This window comes from Aotus nancymaae, unplaced genomic scaffold (genome assembly GCF_030222135.1).
Source record: "Aotus nancymaae isolate 86718 unplaced genomic scaffold, 86718_ANA_hifiasm-v0.15.2.pri h1tg000030l, whole genome shotgun sequence".
NCBI classification, from domain to species: domain Eukaryota; kingdom Metazoa; phylum Chordata; class Mammalia; order Primates; family Aotidae; genus Aotus; species Aotus nancymaae.
In genome coordinates, this window is record NW_026988443.1 from 30,975,880 (window position 1) to 30,993,941 (window position 18,062).

Sequence of the window (18,062 nt, forward strand, 5' to 3'; positions counted from 1 at the left end):
ATTGATGGGCACTTGGGTTGGTTCCAAGTCTTCGCTATTGTAAACAGTGCCCCAATGAACATACGTGAGCATGTGTCTTTACAATAGAACGACTTATAATCCTTTGGCTATATACTCAATAATGGGATTGCTGGGCCAAATGGTATTTCTATTTTTAGATCCTTGAGGAATCACCACACCATCTTCCACAATGGTTGAACTAATTTACACTCCCACCAACAGTGTAAAAGTGTTCCTATTTTTCCACATCCTCTCCAGCATCTGTTGTCTCCTGATTTTTAATAATTGCCATTCTAACTGGTGTGAGATAGTATCTCAATGTGGTTTTGATTTGCATTTCTCTAATGACCATAGATGATGAGCTTTTTTTTCATATGTTTGTTAGCTTCACAAATGTCTTCTTTTGAGAAGTCTGTTCATATCATTCACCCACTTTTTGATGGGTTTGTTTGTTTTTTTCTTGTAAATTTGTATAAGTTCTTTGTAGATTCTGGATATTAGCCATTTGTCAGATGGGCAGATTGTAGAATTTTTTTCCAAATCTGTTGGTTGCCAGTTCACTCTAATGATGATAGTTTCTTTTGCTGTGCAAAAGCTCTTAAGTTTAATTAGATCCCATTTGTCTATGTTGGCTTTTGTTGCCATTGCTTTTGGTGTTTTAGTCATGAAGTCTTTGCCCATGCCTATGTCCTGACTGGTATTGCCTAGGTTTTTTTCTAGGGGTTTTATGGTGTTAGGTCTTATGTTTAAATGTTTAATCCATCTGGAGTTAATTTTTGTGTAAGGTATAAGGAAGGGATCCAGTTTCAGCTTTCTGCTTATGGCTAGCCGGTTTTCCCAACATCATTTATTAAATAGGGGATCCTTTCCCCATTACTTGTTTTGGTAAGGTTTGTAGCCTTGTAGCCTTGTAGCATAGTTTGAAGTCAGGTAGTGTGATGCCTCCAGCTTTGTTTTTTTTTTTTTTTGCTTAGGATTGTCTTGCCTATGCAGGCTCTTTTTTGGTTCCATATGAAGTTTAAGGTGTTTTTTTCCAATTCTGTGAAGAAAGTCAACGGTAGTTTGATGGGGATAGCATTGAATCTATAAATTACTTTAGACAGTATGGCCATTTTCACAATATTGATTCTTCCTAACCATGAGCATGGAATGTTTTTCCATCTGTTTATGTCCTGTCTTACTTTCTTGAGCAGTGGTTTGTAATTCTTTTTGAATAAATCCTTCACATCCCTTGTTAATTGTGTTTGTCGGTGTTTTATTCTCTTTGTAGCTATTGTGAATGAGAATTCACTCATGATTTGGATCTCTGTTTGTCTGTCATTGGTGTATAGGTATGCTTGTGATTTTTGCACATCGATTTTGTATTCTGAGACTTTCCTGAATTTGTTTATAAGCTTAGGGAGATTTTGGGCTGAGATGATGGGGTCTTCTAAATATAAAATCATGTTATCTGCAATTAGAGACAATTTGACTTCCTCTTTTCCTAATTGAATACCCTTTATTATTTTTTCTTGCCTGATTGCCCTAACCAGAACTTCCAATACAGTGTTGAATAGGAGTGGTGAGAGAAGGTATCCTTGTCTGGTGCCAGTTTTGAAAGGGAATGCTTCCAGTTTTTGCCCATTCAGTATGATATTGGCTCTGGATTTGTCATAAATAGCTCTTATTATTTTGATGCATTCCATCAATACCTAGTTTATTCAGAGTTTTTAGCATAAGGGCTGTTGAATTTTGTCGAAGGCTTTCTCTGCATCTATTGAGATAATCATGTGGTTTTTGTCTTTGGTTCTGTATATATGATGGATTACATTTATATTTTGCTATATTGAACCAGGCTTACATCCCAAGGATGAAGCCAATTTGATCGTGACAGATAAACTTTTTGATGTGCTGTTGGATTTGGGTTGCCAGTATTTCATTGAGGATTTTCACATCAATGTTCATCATGGATATTGGCCTGAAATTTTGTTTTTTAGTTATGTCTCTGCCAGGTTTTGGTATAAGGATGATGTCGGCCTCATAAAATGAGTTAGGGAGGATTCCTTCGTTTTGTACTGTGTGGAATAGTTGGAGAAAGAGTGGTACCAGCTTCTCTTTGTACTTCTGGTAGAATTTGGCTGTGAACCTGTCTGGTCCTGGACTTTTTTTGGTTGATAGGCTATTAATTGCTGCCTCAACTTCAGACCTTGTTATGGGTGTATTCAGGGATTCAACTTCTTCTTGGTTTAGTCTTGGGAGGGTGTAAGTACCCAGCAATTTATCCAGGTATTCTAGATTTACTGGTTTATGTACATAGATGTGTTTATAGTAATCTCTGATGGTAGCTTGTATTTCTGTGGGATCGGTGGTGATATCCCCTTTATCATTTTTTCTTGTATCTATTGGATTCTTCTCTCTTCTTTATTAGTCTGGCTAGCAGTCTATTTTGTTGATCTTTAAAAAAAAAAAAGGCTGGATTTATAGATTTTTTGAAGGGTTCTTTGTGTCTCTATCTCCTTCAGTTCTGCTTTGATCTTAGTTCTTTCTTGTCTTCTGTTAGCTTTTGAATTTGTTTGATCTTGTCTCTCTAGTTCTTTTAATCATGCAGTTAGGGTGTCAATTTTAGATCTTTCCTCATTTCTCTTGTGGTTATTTAGTGCTATAAATTTCCCTCTGGACACTGCTTTAAATGTGTCCCAGATATTCTGGTACATTGCGTCTTCCTTCTCCCTGGTTTCAAAGAACATCTTTATTTCTGCCTTTGTTTTATCCAGTAGTCATTCAGGAACAGGTTGTTCAGTTTCCATGCAGTTGTGCAGTTTTGAGTGAATTTCTTAATCCTGAGTTCTAATTTGATTGCGTTGTGGTCTGAGAGACTGTGTGTTATGATTTCCATTCTTTTGCATTTGCTAAGGAGTGTTTTATTTCCAATTATGTGGTCAGTTTTAGAATAAGTGCATTATAGTACTTAGAAGAATGTGTATTCTGTGGATTTGGGGTGGAGAGTTCTGTAGATGTCTATTAGGTCCACTTGGTCCAGAACTCAGTTCAAGTCCTGGATATCCTTGTTAATTTTCTGTCTCATTGATCTAATATTGGCAATGAGGTGTTAAAGTCTCCCACTATTATTGTGTGGGATTCTGAGTCTCTTTGTAGGTCATTAAGAACTTGCTTTATGTATCTGGGTGCTGCTGTATTGGGTGAATGTATATTTAGGATAGTTATCTCTTCTTGTTGCATTGATACATTTACCGTTATGTAGTGCCCTTCTTTGTCTCTTTTGATCTTTGTGATTTAAAGTGTGTTTTATCAGAGACCAGGATTGTAACTCCTGCTTTTTTTTTTTTTTTTTTTGCTCTCTATTTGCTTGGTAAATTTTCCTCCATTCCTTTATTTTGAGCCTATGTATGTCTTTGCACATGAGATGGGTCTCCTAAATACAGCACACCAATGGGTCTTGAATTTTTATCCGGTTTGCCAGTCTGTGTCTTTTGATTGGGGCATTTTGCCCATTTACATTTAAGGTTAATATTGTTACGTGTGAATTGATCCTGCCATTTTGATGCTAGCTGGTTGTTTTAACCATTAATTGATGGAGTTACTTCATAGCATTGATGGTCTTTACAATTTGATATGTTTTTGCAGTGGCTGGTACTGGTTGGTCCTTTCCATTTTTAGTGCTTCCTTCAGGAGCTCTTGTAGGGCAAAACAGCATGGTACTGGTACAAAAACAGAGATATAGACCAATGGAACAGAACAGAGGCCTCAGAAGTAACGCCACACATGTACAACCATCTGATCTTTGACAAACCTGACAAAAACAAGCAATGGGGGAAAGGATTCCCTATTAAATAAGTGGTTGGGGCAAGACTGTTGTCCATTTCAGGTAAGTGCAAACTGTTTCTAAATTTCTTTTCTAATGGGTTTGGAAGATGATACATTGTTCAAGTTATTTAGTCACCTAGTATATACCTGAGACCATGTTAATATGTCCTAGCTAAAGAACCACATCTGATGCAGCAACTGCAATCAGGACTTCTGCTTGTTTAAGTTTGTGGCAGACCATTGTTGTTCTCAGCATCCTCTGGAAGTGTGATACCTTATTACCATCTCCAGATCTCATAGATTCACCAGCTGTCCCAATGATGTATTTTGTAACAAAAGGATCCACTTTAGAATCATGTGTTGCTGTTCAGTTGTCATCTATTTTTAGTTTTCTTTTGGCTGTAGGAATTGATTAGGCTTTCCTTGACTTCCACACCCATGACATCTTTGTGAAGGTTATAAACCACTTACTTAGTATCACAGCCCTCTCTTTGGGTTTGGCTGATGTTTCCTCTTGATTGCTTTCAGATTATTCATATTAGTCAATGATAGCACTGAACTGGTGCTGTGTTTTTCTCATTGCATCTTAACAGTGGGTGCGGTGCATAATTTCAATTTGTTCAACAACTGATGATGATCACTCTGATAAAGATAGTCTGTCAGTTTTCTCCACTGTGAGGTTACTTCACCTCTGTCCCCCAACTGCAGATCCCAGCATTTCTCTGCTGCACGTTAGCGAGGCTGCCACTGTGTCAATGCATTCTGCACTTGCTTCTCTCGAGGATGCTTCACAGCTGTCAACCCAAGGCTTCCTTTCTTTTTATGCTGCGAATTCCTTCCATGTCATTCCTGATGTATCTGTTGAATCCCCAGTGTCTTCCTCCTTATGCCTTTCTCATGCTCGATTGACTCCCTCATTTTGATGAAATAAATCTTGCAGTTCTTTCCAGAGAAAGAATATGTAGGAGGCAAGCATTCTGAAAACTTCTATGTTCATAAATATATTTATTTTTACATTAGATTAACAGATTTGTGAAATACATAATTGTAAGTTGCAATTGATTTCCTTTCAGGATTTTTATGACATTGCACCACTGACTTTTATTTTTAAATGGTAGAACTTCATTTGTAAAGTTTATTGATCTTTCTTTGTGATTTCTTCCATTTATTATTTTTAAAATGTTTTCTTCATTTAAATACTGTAAAATTAACCAGTTAACCCTTGTGATATATATCTCTGTGAGCTTATGCAAGTGCATAGCATTATGTGTGCACCTATACAATCATAATATAGAACTGTTTCATGACCCCCTAAAATTCCCTAAGGCTTCCTCTTTGTGGTCAACCCCTCTCCCCACTTCCTCACTCTGGTAATCACTCATCTGCTGTCCATATTTATATTTTTGCATTTTCTAGAATGCCATATAAATGGGAACATACAGTATGCAGCCTTTTGAGTTTGGCTTCTTTCACTTAAGGAAAAATTCCATTCCATGTTTTTTTGCTGAATAATATTTATTATATGAAAGTATCACAGCTTTTTCATTCATCTGTTGGTGAAAACAAGGTTGTTTCCAGTTTTTGCAATTATAAACAAAGATGCTATAAAACTCCCATTTTGTTTTTTGCATGCACATTAATTTTTATTTCTCTTAGGTAAATGCCTAGAATTCGAATTCCTGTATCTTATGGTAAGGGCATGTATGACTTTATAAGAAATTGCCAAAATTGCTTTAGTTTGCATTTACACCAGCAATGAGGGAACATTTGTGTGGGTTTGCATTCTCAACACTTAATATTGTCAGTTTTTATGCTTTGGGGTTTCCTTAAATCACTCTCATAGGCATACAGTTTAATAATTCCAGAGTCCCCAAGAAAACCCTCAATTCTGATACCATTTGTGAGTTTGAGGATCCTCAAGATGACCTTCAGTTTTATAATTTGATAGAATGATTCACACAACACACAGAAAGCTACTATGGTGGTTGTATACTTTATTACAGCAAAACAATACAGATTAAAGTTACCATGGGAAAAAGACACAGCATCCAGTAGAGTTCTAAGCATGAACTTCCAGTTGTCGTCTCCCCATGGACTTGTGAACACTGCTAAATTCTCCCAGAATGATGTGTGTAATATGCATGAAGTATTGCCCACCAGGGAAGCTTACTTGAGTTTTGGTGTCCAGAGCTTTTTACTGGGGCATGGTCACATAGACACGGTTGATTGCCCGCATGGCTCAAGTTATTCTCCCAAATCTTCTTCGCCATAAATCACATTGTTTGCATAGACTATCTGATGTGGTCAGAGTTCCTATCATAAGTCTCATTATTAGCACAGACTACTGGACATGGCCTAAGGCCCCAAAGTAAACAAAAGCCTTCTTGTTAGGCAGGACATTTGAAGACCTTAGAGATTACTTCTCCAGAGCAGAAGGCAAAGGCCAGGTCTCTCTTTGGGCAAAATTAATCCATACCGCCCACTGTTTTGTTTATTCTTTCTTTCTAGAAGTTTCATTTTATGACCTGAGTTTATACTCTCTTTTTTTCCCCTTCACATATTTTTCATTTTTCTTCTAATTTTTGGAAGACTTTTTCGAATTTATCATCTTCCAGTCCTTCTACTGACAACTTTTTAATTTCAGCTTTCATATTTTACATTTCCAAGTTCCATGAATGCACTTTTCCCAGAGCTCCCTGATTTATTTTATTTGTATACTAACTTCTATTATCTCTTTGATCATATTATTTATATTTTTTTGAAAATTTATTTTTCTCCCTACGGTATATCTTTTCTTCCAATCTCTGGGGTTTACTATTGACTTGTTTTTGTATATTTTTTATGGCAAAAACTCCTCAAATATCTGATGAGATTGGTTCATCATTTATGTATGGAAGCAAGAAAGTAACACCTGAAAGTTACATTTCAAATGAGGCTTTCTTTTTTTGACACTAACTCCTTTAGGATGAGCTTCTATGACTGTGTATATAATGGGACAAGAATTCCTCATAATTCTGTTTGTAGATGTTTACTTTACCCTCTCTTTATTACTTTTCTATTGTTGCTGTAACAAATTACAACCGTGTAGTGGTTTAACATTGCACACATTTATCACCTTGAGTTTCTGTATGCTAGAATTCCAAAATATGTCTTACTGGGTTAACATCAGTGTTGGGAGGATTGTGTTTTCTCCTGGAAGCTCAAAGAAATTAGTTTTCTTGCCTTTTCAGCATCTGTTCATGGTCCACAGTCTTTGTTACATGATTCCTTCTTTCTTTTGTTTTTTTGAGCTGGAATCTTGCTCCGTCACCCACGCTAGAGTGCAGTGACACAATCTCAGCTCACTGCAACCTCCACCTCCCAGGTTCAGTGATTCTCCTGTATCAGCTTCCTGAGTAGCTGGGATTTCAGGTGTGCACCATCATGCCCGGCTAAGTTTTGTGTTTTTAGTACAGGTGGGGTTTCACCATGCTGACCAGGCTGATCTCGAACTCCTGACCTCAGGTGATCCATCTGCTTCAGCCTCCCAAAGTACTGGGATTACAGGTGTGAGCCACCATGTCCAGCCTCTTTATTTTCAAAATCAGCAATGGCAGATCAAGTTTTTCTCAAAGTACGTCACTGAGACCTCTTCTTTTGCCTCCTTTTTCCACTTTTAAGGACACTTGTGATTACGTTGAGACCACAATCCAGATAATCAAATCATTAAGCATAATCTCCCTATTTAATGCCAGTTGATTTGTGTCCTGTCTTCCATCTGCAACCTTATTCCCCTTTGCTGCGTAAGGCAGGTAGTCACAGGTCACAAGGACTAGGATGCGGACAGCTTTGCAAGGCATTGTTCTGCTTATCACACCCCCATTCCCATAATTTGCTTCATCCAACTAGGCCTGAGATCCTTCACTCCAGAACCCTTTTGTCTGAGCTTTTCCAGAAAGAACCCTGTTTTTAGGTGTCTCTTTATTTTTCTATGTACAAAATTCTTGGGCAGTAACTGCCTATGCTCATATTTCCTGAGTCAGAAATATCATGTGTAGTTCATTTCTTTTTATAAATCTATCTTACATTTATTGTATGAAGGAAGTACAAATAGTGAATCTAACTGGAATGAAACTTAGACTCCTTCCATGGCCCTGGCTGCCAGCTAACCCTTCCCTCCTTCTCCTAAGAAAGGACCGAAAACTCTCACAACTTGAATTGCTTAGTACCTTCACCTTGTTTCTGAAAATTAGAAGCATTGATAATCATTTTTTGAGGCATCATTACATTATGGACATCTATTTTATCCAGCCAGGAATAACCAAGACCAGTTCTTATCATTATTTTTTCTGTCATACCATACTAACTTGGGTTTGCTCTTGATAAATAATTACCTTATTTCATATGCTGATACTGGACATGAATTTATGCCCATTGAACCAACACATCTGCTCCAAAGCTATTCATTTGAAAAACTTTCTGGTAAAGTATGTTCTTGTTGAATGAATTCATGTTTTCATTCAAAACAAGCTGTTACAAATGATTCATGTTTCTCTGTATTTTCAACAGGAACAAATTAAATTTTTAATTGAGCAGTGAAATGACCTGTTCTTTCAAAATACGTATTAAAGGAGTATGATCACAAATGACTATGAGGATTGAAACACGTCTTGCAATGATTTTTTTCATTTGCTGGAAGTCTCTGACAAACTTTTCTCAGTAGAAATTTATAGCACCAAATAAATTATTGGAGAATGAGATTATAGTTATATGAAAGAAAATAAAACACACATGGCAGAAGTACTGTATTTTAACTTACAAAACACACAGAAAAGAAAACGACAAAACCAATTTCAAATTAGTCACATTCCTTATATTAAGAACTATTGGTGATAACGTTGATAATACTTTTTGAATGTCTGCACATTATTTTTCTCCCTATGATTCGTATAAAAGAAAGAAAATGTTTCATCTTTCCTGATGACTGTCCTGGTGGAAATACAGTCCCATCTGACTTTACCATAGTTGAAATTTCATGATGTATGAAACTGATACTGTGTTGAAATTTCCCTAAAAAGTATCTTTTTAGCAATTTCACTTTTTCTATTGGCTTTTATAATGAAACTGAAGCTTAGGAAGTTAAACTATAAGACATAGTATAAACTTGGAGGTAGTCTTATTCTTGAAATTCACAGTTTGAAGGGAAATATTTTTTGAGATATCAATAATATTCTTTTAAAAATTCCTACAAGTTTTCCAAGATAAATCATAGTTACACACATGCAATGATTTCTTGCTGTATGAATGCATTTCCTTTGAAGGAGTGGATTGGGGAGAGGTATAGAATCTCCTTCTGCTTTCCAGGCAGTTCAGTGAAACCAAGGCAAACTTCAGAACAATTCACACAGCTTTCAAATACCATCCATTTCTTTAACACCCAAATACAAATAGTTTGAACTTCTGTCTTGAAACTTTAGAAAGTTAGATCTTCTAGGTAGATACCTCCTCTCCTCTACACTTTTCTAGAGATCCTAAAAGAATGGTGTCAGATTCAACTAACTCATTTTTGTGCTTATGTTACTTCAGCCAACTGGCTCACATTAGACTATTACTTAGTGACCGAACTAGAGTTTAATTTACCCTTGTTTTTCATGACCAACTGTTTCTGGCTGAAGCTCAGGTTTTCCCCTTAATAATTCAGCAGATACAGTGATGTTGACTCCACAACATTTTTTTTTCTTTTTTCTTTTTCTTTTTTTTTTTGAAATGGAGTCTCACTGTGCTGCCCAGGCTGGAGTGCAGTGGTGTGATCTCGGCTCCCTGCAACCTCTGCCCCTGACCCCCATCCAGGTTCAAGCAATTCTCCTGCCTCAGCCTCCTGAGTAGCTGGGATTACAGGTGCCTGCCACCATGCCTGGCTAATTTTTGTATTTTTTTAAGTAGAGATGGGGTTTCATCATCTTGGCCAGGCTGGTCTTGAACTCCTGACCTAGTGATCCACCCAGCTTGGCCTCCCAAAGTGCTGGGATTACAGGCGTGAGCCACTGAGCCTGGCCGACATCACAGGTTTTAAGATAAAAATTATGGAAGATTTGGAAATAACAGACAATACCTATATATTCAGGAAAAGTGAATTCAGTTGGATATCTGTTATCACATTTCCTAGAATCCACCAATCATGTCATCCAAGGATTCTCCTACTTAGTCTTCCTTCCTTTGTCCTCCTGCCCAGGTGGTACAATTCTCACCCCCAGGCATAAAGGTCACAGTTCAAAAGAAAGGACAGTTTCTGGTCAACACCTGATTTCTTTCTGCCCAAGTATCAATGACAATCTTACTCTTTAGTGGAAACCTCTATTCAGACACAAGATAGGCTCTAGCTTCCAAGACATTGACAAGAAAGTCAAAATGATAGTGCATTTTTTCCCCAGAGCATAGAATATTTATCCTTGCAGAGTACCAGCTAGAAAGTTCTGGCATACTCTCTCTTTTACATCCTGTAGACCCACCATTGGGTTGACATGCAGATCAGCCTCATTTTTCATGCTCTGCATCTTACTCCAGCAATGCATCTTTCTGCAACCCCCCATTGCTGGTGTCTTCCAATATTTCACGTTTCATGGAAGAGCAATGCTATATACCTCGCTGTGAAAAGTTAAAAACAAGCCAGGAGTCCGTGGTCATCATACTCCCTATGCAATTCATATCCACAATTGGTCTATTTATTTCTTAAATATATTATAAATCTATCCCATATCTCTTTCTCCAAAAATCCCCATTCAATTGTCATCTCTTGGATAGTTCATTGAAGTGGCTGCCTAATTAGCCTGTTATATCAGGACTATAAAGTTCTCAACTGATAGAGTTTGGATCTGTGTCCTCACCAAATCTCATGTTGAATTGTAATCCCTAATGTTGGAGGTGAGGCCTGGTGGGAGGTGATTGCATCATGGGGCTGTTTCTCCTGAGTGGTTTAACACCATCCGTCTCCATACTGTCCTCGCCATAGTGACAGTTGTCATGAGATCCGGTTGTTTGAAAGTGTGTAGCACCTCCCTGCTTCCTCTCTCTTGCAGCTCCTGCCATGTTAGATGCCTTGCTCCTCCCTTTCCTCCCCGATGATTGGAAGTTTCCTGAGGTCTCCACAGAAGCAGAAGACTTTATGCTTCCTGTATAGCCTGCAGAACTGTGAACCAATTTAAACCTCTTTTCTTTACAAATTATGCAGTCTTAGAGATCTTTCTTTATAGCAGTGCAAGAAAGAAATAATGCACCAACATATTAGCCATTCTCTAATTTGCAAGCCCCTATGTCCTCTCTCACTCACTGTTTCTCTTTAGCACTTTCTTCTCGTTCTTAGGATGAAGGCACAACTTTGTAACATGGCTATAACTAAACCCCCTGAGGTCAGGAGATGTGTCTTTTTGTGTCTTATATTTAGTTCCAAGCACTTAGCACAGGGTTGAGTAAATATTGATCAAATAAAGATGAAAAATATATTGTTTTCTGTACACATATAATTGAAGGGTCCATTTCTGGTGTCCTCATAAAAAATGAAGTGCTGGTACAAAGAATAAAAAATAATTGACTATTTTCACCCACAGCACTTGAAAGACCCTGGTTATGTTTAAATGCCACTTCTGCTATTAACAAAACAGATTTACCCCTTCCCCACATCACTCTATTTATCAACAAATATATTAAGTTTCTTTAATTGAAGCGTCTTATATGATACCATAAGTAGGATAAACCTTCTTTTACCTCTCTTGCAGACAAGCAAAAAAGAAAGAAAAAAAAGCCAAGAAAAAAAATTGCCAAACAACTCATTTAAGAATGCTCTTAATGAAGCTGTAAACATTATTCATTTAGTTAAATCTTGACCCTTGACTGCAAGTCTTTTCGATGTACCGTGTGTTAAATGGGAATTAAGCATAAAGTATGTCTGGTGCACTCTGAACTACGATGCACAGAAAACTTTGTTCTTCAGTTATAATTACTATATAGTCCAGCCCTTGTATCTCTTATTTGCTCTTAATAAAATATGCTAGCCTCCATTCCAATTTTTCACAGTTTATGAAAGAGTGCTGTCTAATCACCTATTTCTGTCTGTTCAGCAGTAATCATGCCACTATGTAGAACTGACAGCTAGTTGCTCAACAATTATTTGATGTAAAACTTTCTTCTAAGTTCATGCAATATATATATATATTCACATGTTATATATATGTTTTATATATATATTCATGTTATCTATATAAAATATGTGATATATACACACACACACATAGTGTATTGACAATTACAAACACTGTTATGATCATTTGGATTAAAATAAAAAGGGTATAGTTTTAGGATAATAAATTAGACATGCATTTGAAATGGAAAAGATTGGGAGTTTTCAATATTGCAGTGGCCTTAGATAAGTTGTTGGTGTATCACATTTTCTAATACAGTTCTGAGGCAGGATAGGTAGTCAAGGAAGTGAGCATGTTCTCTTGGGAGGCAGTAACCATGACGTCTATTCAGTCAACACAATAAGCCTCAGCATTCGCACTGTAATTGAGTTCATACAAGCAAAGCGATCTTCAGTAGGGACTTTCCTTTCTAGAGAGCATGCGTATTTTGATTTTACCTGTCCTCGAACTGACCCTTTGGTCATTGTAATAGTAAAAAAACACACCCCTGGGTAGAGATTTAAGATGCTAATGCAACATGTGACGTATGAACAAGCATGTACAGCTACCGCACATGGGCACCCAGAAGACCACACAGAACATGCTTACTAGCAACACCTCTTTCCACTTCCTTGTGAAGAATCATGTAAGACGACCAGAAAGGGAGTCTCCCTAATGCTAGTCTTTGCTGTCTCGTTCTTATGAGCAGCCCACCCTGAATTTCCTCTCAGCATACTGTCTATTCTGTGTTTAACTTTCAAAATATTATTTTTCTTTTGCAATAAATTACTCCATGCTGAACTTCTTTTGCCGTGTATCTCTTGTTTAACTTCTTTTAAACCAAGAAGACAAGAACTGACATATCACATCACCTGTCAACATTTCTATTTGTTTTTTAATTGTTCGACTTGAAATCCACTTGGATGAATGAGAGAGAGAAAGAGAGAACGAACTCTTATTGGACTGGATGCTGCAATTTGCTTCAATGTATTTGCCTCTGAGGACCTGGAATGCAATCCACCTGCTGTGGCTTACATAAGAGTCAGCATGGCTCCATTTAAAAGTGACTTTAGCATGTAGAATGATTGAGGGTGATTGCTTTCGCTTACTTGGTTAAAACTGGTAGAAACATAGATGGCCTTTCAGTTATTTTTTTATGCATCTTGCTGACTATTGTTTTTCTTCTTAAATGGACATTTACTACCTATTTAGAACAATAAAAAACCTCAAAGCAAACATTAAGCAAAATACAGCCAATCTATCACATGCCCAGCTCCTCTCAATAGTTATAACGATGAATAGACTGGCCCTTACACGGTAAATTCTACATTTTTACAAGTTGCTTTATAGATTCATTTTGTGATCACTAATAAACCTATTTAGCAAGTATCTAATTAAGAAAACCTTAATAAAAGCCAATTACTCAATTCCCTAAATTTACTAAATTTTGTTTTTGGGGTACTGAAATGTGTTTTAAATTAGTCACATTAACAATATTAGTGCTAAAAATGTCACCCATGTGCAATACCAATTTACCCACAATAACACTTATGGGCAATGAACAGTTCATTTTGCATGTTATCTTCATTAGGAATTTTCTTTTACTTACTGAGATGTCTAACGAGTATAACGACATATATTCTGAATGCATTTTATCAGTAATTAGACTGGACGTGGACTCATCAATGCACCTGGCAGTTTACACGGGGAGAGGTGTCCATTCATATACTGGTAGCAACTTTTAGAAGAATAAACTCAAATGTGTACCAGGAGAGAAATAAAATGCCTCAGTATTGTTTTTGGTTTAATTTGCAAATAGCACAAGGAAGGACAGGTCCACAGGAAAATGCTACATGTCTCTCTTTTAAAAAATATTTTTATTAAAATCATTTCAGATTTACAGTTGCAAATCTGGTACAGAGAGTCCACATCTACCCTGCAACCAGCTTCTCTAATGTTAACAGCTTACATGATCTGACTTCAGTTTCAAAGCCAGAAAGTTAGCATGAGTTACTCACCTACAAATCGTATGCAAATTCCTCTAGTTTTGTTCTGACATCCAGTTCGGGTGTACTTGGTCCCTGTGCCTTTTTAATATCCTTCAATTTGTCATACTTCCTTAGCGTTTCCTCACCTTTCATGACCTTGACACTTCTACAGTTTTAGAATAACTGATCAGCTATTTTGTATAAAGTCACACAATTTTGGTTTGCCTAATGTTTTCTCATGATTAAATCAAGTTTATGCATTGTTTAGCAAGAATACCACAGAAGTGATATAGCTTTCTCGATTTAATATCCTATGTCAATATGTCCTATTACATGTGCAATGGACCTTGAACTCTTGGTCAGTGTGGTATCTGTCAGATTTCTTTATAAAGTTACTTTTAGCCTACATTGATAGCTTGTTTCTCTTCAAAATTTCACTCATTCATTTTAACATCCATCAGTGGATCTTACTAACAACAATTATTATGGTGGTATATCCCTAATAGTGATTTTGTATTTCCCTTATTCTTTCTGAATTTATTATTTTTCTATAAGGAAGAGCTGCCCCTCTCCAGCATTTAATTATGTATTCATTTATTTATGCATGTTACTAAGGAAATGTGCGTATTTACTTTGTTCCTGAGTTGTAATCCAGTACGATGCCTATTTCCTTTGTTGCCCAGATTGCTCTACATTTGGTCTCCTTAGTGACAACCTCCAGATTGGCTTTTGGATGGACACAGTGTATCATACTATCAAGTCAGGTGGTTTTTTGTTAAATAAATTGAAGTATAGAAACTAATATTTAACTAGCCACAAATATTTAACATTGGTACATTTTTAGAAGAAAAATACCTAATGGAGGAAGAATAAGTAACTATACTTCTCTGTGAAACACGTTTCTTACTTCACTTCAACAGTTTTAAACATAGCTCAGTTCAAGTTCAGATTTCCCATCCTCTCCTTCCCATTTTAAGAGACAAGTAACTTGTGTCTCCTTTTTTGATTTGGGTTTTAAAAAGAGTCTGCATTGCCGTATCCTTCTGACTCTTCATCCTTTTCATGCTGCTCATTGTTTTGCCCTAATTGACACAGAAATGTACTTACAGTTTTATTCTTGAAACACTAGAGCTCTAAAGTTTCTGAATCTGTTTTTAAGAACACCTTCTTTAAAAAATATGTTTATTATACTTTAATTTCTGGGGTACATGTGCAGATCTTGCAGGACTGTTACATAAGTATACTCATGCCATGGTGGTTTGCTGCCTCCATCCCCCGTCACCTACATTAGGCATTTCTCCCAATGTTAACCCTCTACAATCTCCCCACTCTCCACTATCCCTCCCCTAGCCCCCTACCCACCAACAGACCCTAGTGTGTGATGTTGCCCTCCCTGTGTCCACGTGTTCTGATTGTTTAACACCCGCCTATGAGTGAGAACATGTGGTGTTTGGTTTTCAAGAGCATCTTTTTTTGACACACAGCTTTTTACCCTTCCTCATGCAATCTGGCTACATCCTGTAAGTGTGTGTCTGACACAATGAGAGCTCTCCAGCCACACCTCCTGTCTGCTTTTCTGGGCCGCAGTTGCAGTTACCTGCAGACCACTTATATAGAGTGTTTCAGAGGATACAACGTATTTTGGGCACCTACATTTTGTAAGGGACCAATTTTTTTCCTTTGGCTATTTCAAAACACATTTATATACATGTTTATATAAAACCCCAAACACACACACACACATAAATATTTGTGTGTGTATGTGTATATATATGTATACTTGTATTTGATGTACCATGTGTGTTTGTATGTATGTGTACTGTGTGTATGTATGTGCATAGGCATACATATATGCTTATGTGTGTTTTATGTACTCTGTATGTTTGGATTTTCCTTTTATAGGCATTTGTCTGAATCATAAAAGATTTTTATTTTTTGAGATGGAGTCTCCTTCTGTTGCCCAGGCTGGAGTGCAATGGCACAATCTCAGCTTACCTCAACCTCCGCCTCTTGGGTTCTTGCAATACTCCTGCCTCAGCCTCCCAAGTAGCTAGAATCACAGGTGTGCACCACCACAGCTAGCTAATTTTTGTATTTTTAGTAGAGACAGGGTATCTCCATGTTGGCCAGGCTGGTCATGAACTCCTGACCTCAGGTGATCCACCCACTTTGTCCTCCCAAAGTGCCTGGATTACAGGCGTGAGTCACCGTGCTCTGCCAAAAGACATTTTAAAATTCTACTTTGCTGGACATTTATAAAAGTTGTTAGACTATTTTTCAAGTGAGATGATTGAAGGAAACATCATTTTGTAGACTCATTTTGCCTGCTGAGTTTTCTTAGTGACTCTCTCTTCCAAATAAGCTTTACCTATTTAACAAAGGCCTGGCATATTCTAAAGCCCTCTCATCACAGACTCCTGGCAAGTACATCCTATAAATTCTAGCACTGTGAGTAACTTCCAAGGTATATAGGAGAACAGCAGTTGTTGCTTAAGTTCCTGGTTGTCTTTTTCCCAAGCAGCTTCAAATCAATCACTTCACAAGATAGGACAGAGACATTGGCAAATGCTAGGAATTTCTAGGACTTTGATCCACATCTTCTGAATATTAGATGCAATAGTTCTCAAAATTTCGTGAAAATAAAAGTCTTCTCAGACGTGCATTCTAAGATCCTAAGTCAAGAGATTCTGATTAAGTGTGAGCAACAGGAATTTTTATTTTTTTCATCCAACATCATCATGTTGGTAGAAGGCAGAACCAGAGTCAGTGGCTTGGAAGCTGTTCTTAGGCTTTGCTTGTTTGTATAGAGGAAGGCAAGTGGTGAGAGCTGCAGGAATGGAACTGGACATGTTTATAAAAAGCAGCAGCCTGTGGGGGTAGCGGACCTAGGGGAGCAGGTGACTTCCAGGAGGCGATGAGGCAGAATCACTGTGGGGAAACTTGGTGAGAGTCCGGGTTCTCATTCTCAGTAAGCCAGAAGCCACTCAACCTGTACATTTGACCTCATCTGATTCAGTGTTGCATTTATTGACAAGGAAGTCATCTCAGTATTGATCTCAGGAAAAGCAATAAATTTTAACTGTGTGTTTTCAAACTGTACATACACCCCACAGCACTATCACATCACCTAAGAAAAAGCTAAAATATGAACACTTCCTTTCTTTTCTGTCAATGGCAATTTTCAACTTAATTTTTCTAAATGTAACTGACAGAACTCTTTCATTCTGGGCTTGTGATGTGAATAGACACCATGGGTTCATATATTTTATGATTGAAATGATCTTTTTTTGCACACCACTTTCTCACTCTCCTGTTTCTATTTATTTTCAAACTTGAATACAAGAGATAATGTAGCATTCAGCTTTCACTTCAAGCATAATGCAATGCCTTTGAAGTTCATGAGTGAATGCCTAGTGTGCCAAGTAGCCTGATGTTCATTCCAGTTGAATATCTTCTGAGCTGTAAAATGTATCAGGTTTCTCTAGTCTCTGGGAATTAAACAAAAGTAGCAACAATGTGGATGCAAGCAAAGCTTTTTACCTAGGGATATGAACATGTTCTCAAAGTTGTGTAGAAACGAAATATTTATTTTTTGCTGCAATTAATATGTTAAGACCCAAGTTCTAATTATTTCTTCAAAAGCAATTTGGAAAACTGGAATTCCCAGTAATATACATTAGAATTTATAGGGCTTCTGACTTATAATTGAGTAATAAACCTATATACTTGTTTTACTGCTGATAGAAGGTAGCCCTTCTCCTCTGAATAGACCCCCGCCCCCCGTTTTTTTTTGTTGTTGTTTTTTTTTTTTCTCAGACAGAGTCTAGCCCTGTTGCCCAGGCTGGAGTGCAGTGGCACGATCTTGGCTCACTGCAACCTCTGCCTCTTGGGTTCGAGTGATTCTCTTGCCTCAGTCTCCCAAGTAGCTGGGACTACAAGCGCCTGCTTCCACACCTGGTAATGTTTGTATTTTTGGTAGAGATGGGTTTCACCGTGTTGACGAGGCTGCTTTTGAACCCCTGACCTCAGGTGATCTGCCTGCCTTGGCTTCTCAAAGTGCTGGGATTACAGGCATGAGCCATAGCTCCTGGCCAGACTCCCATTTTAGAATTTGAAA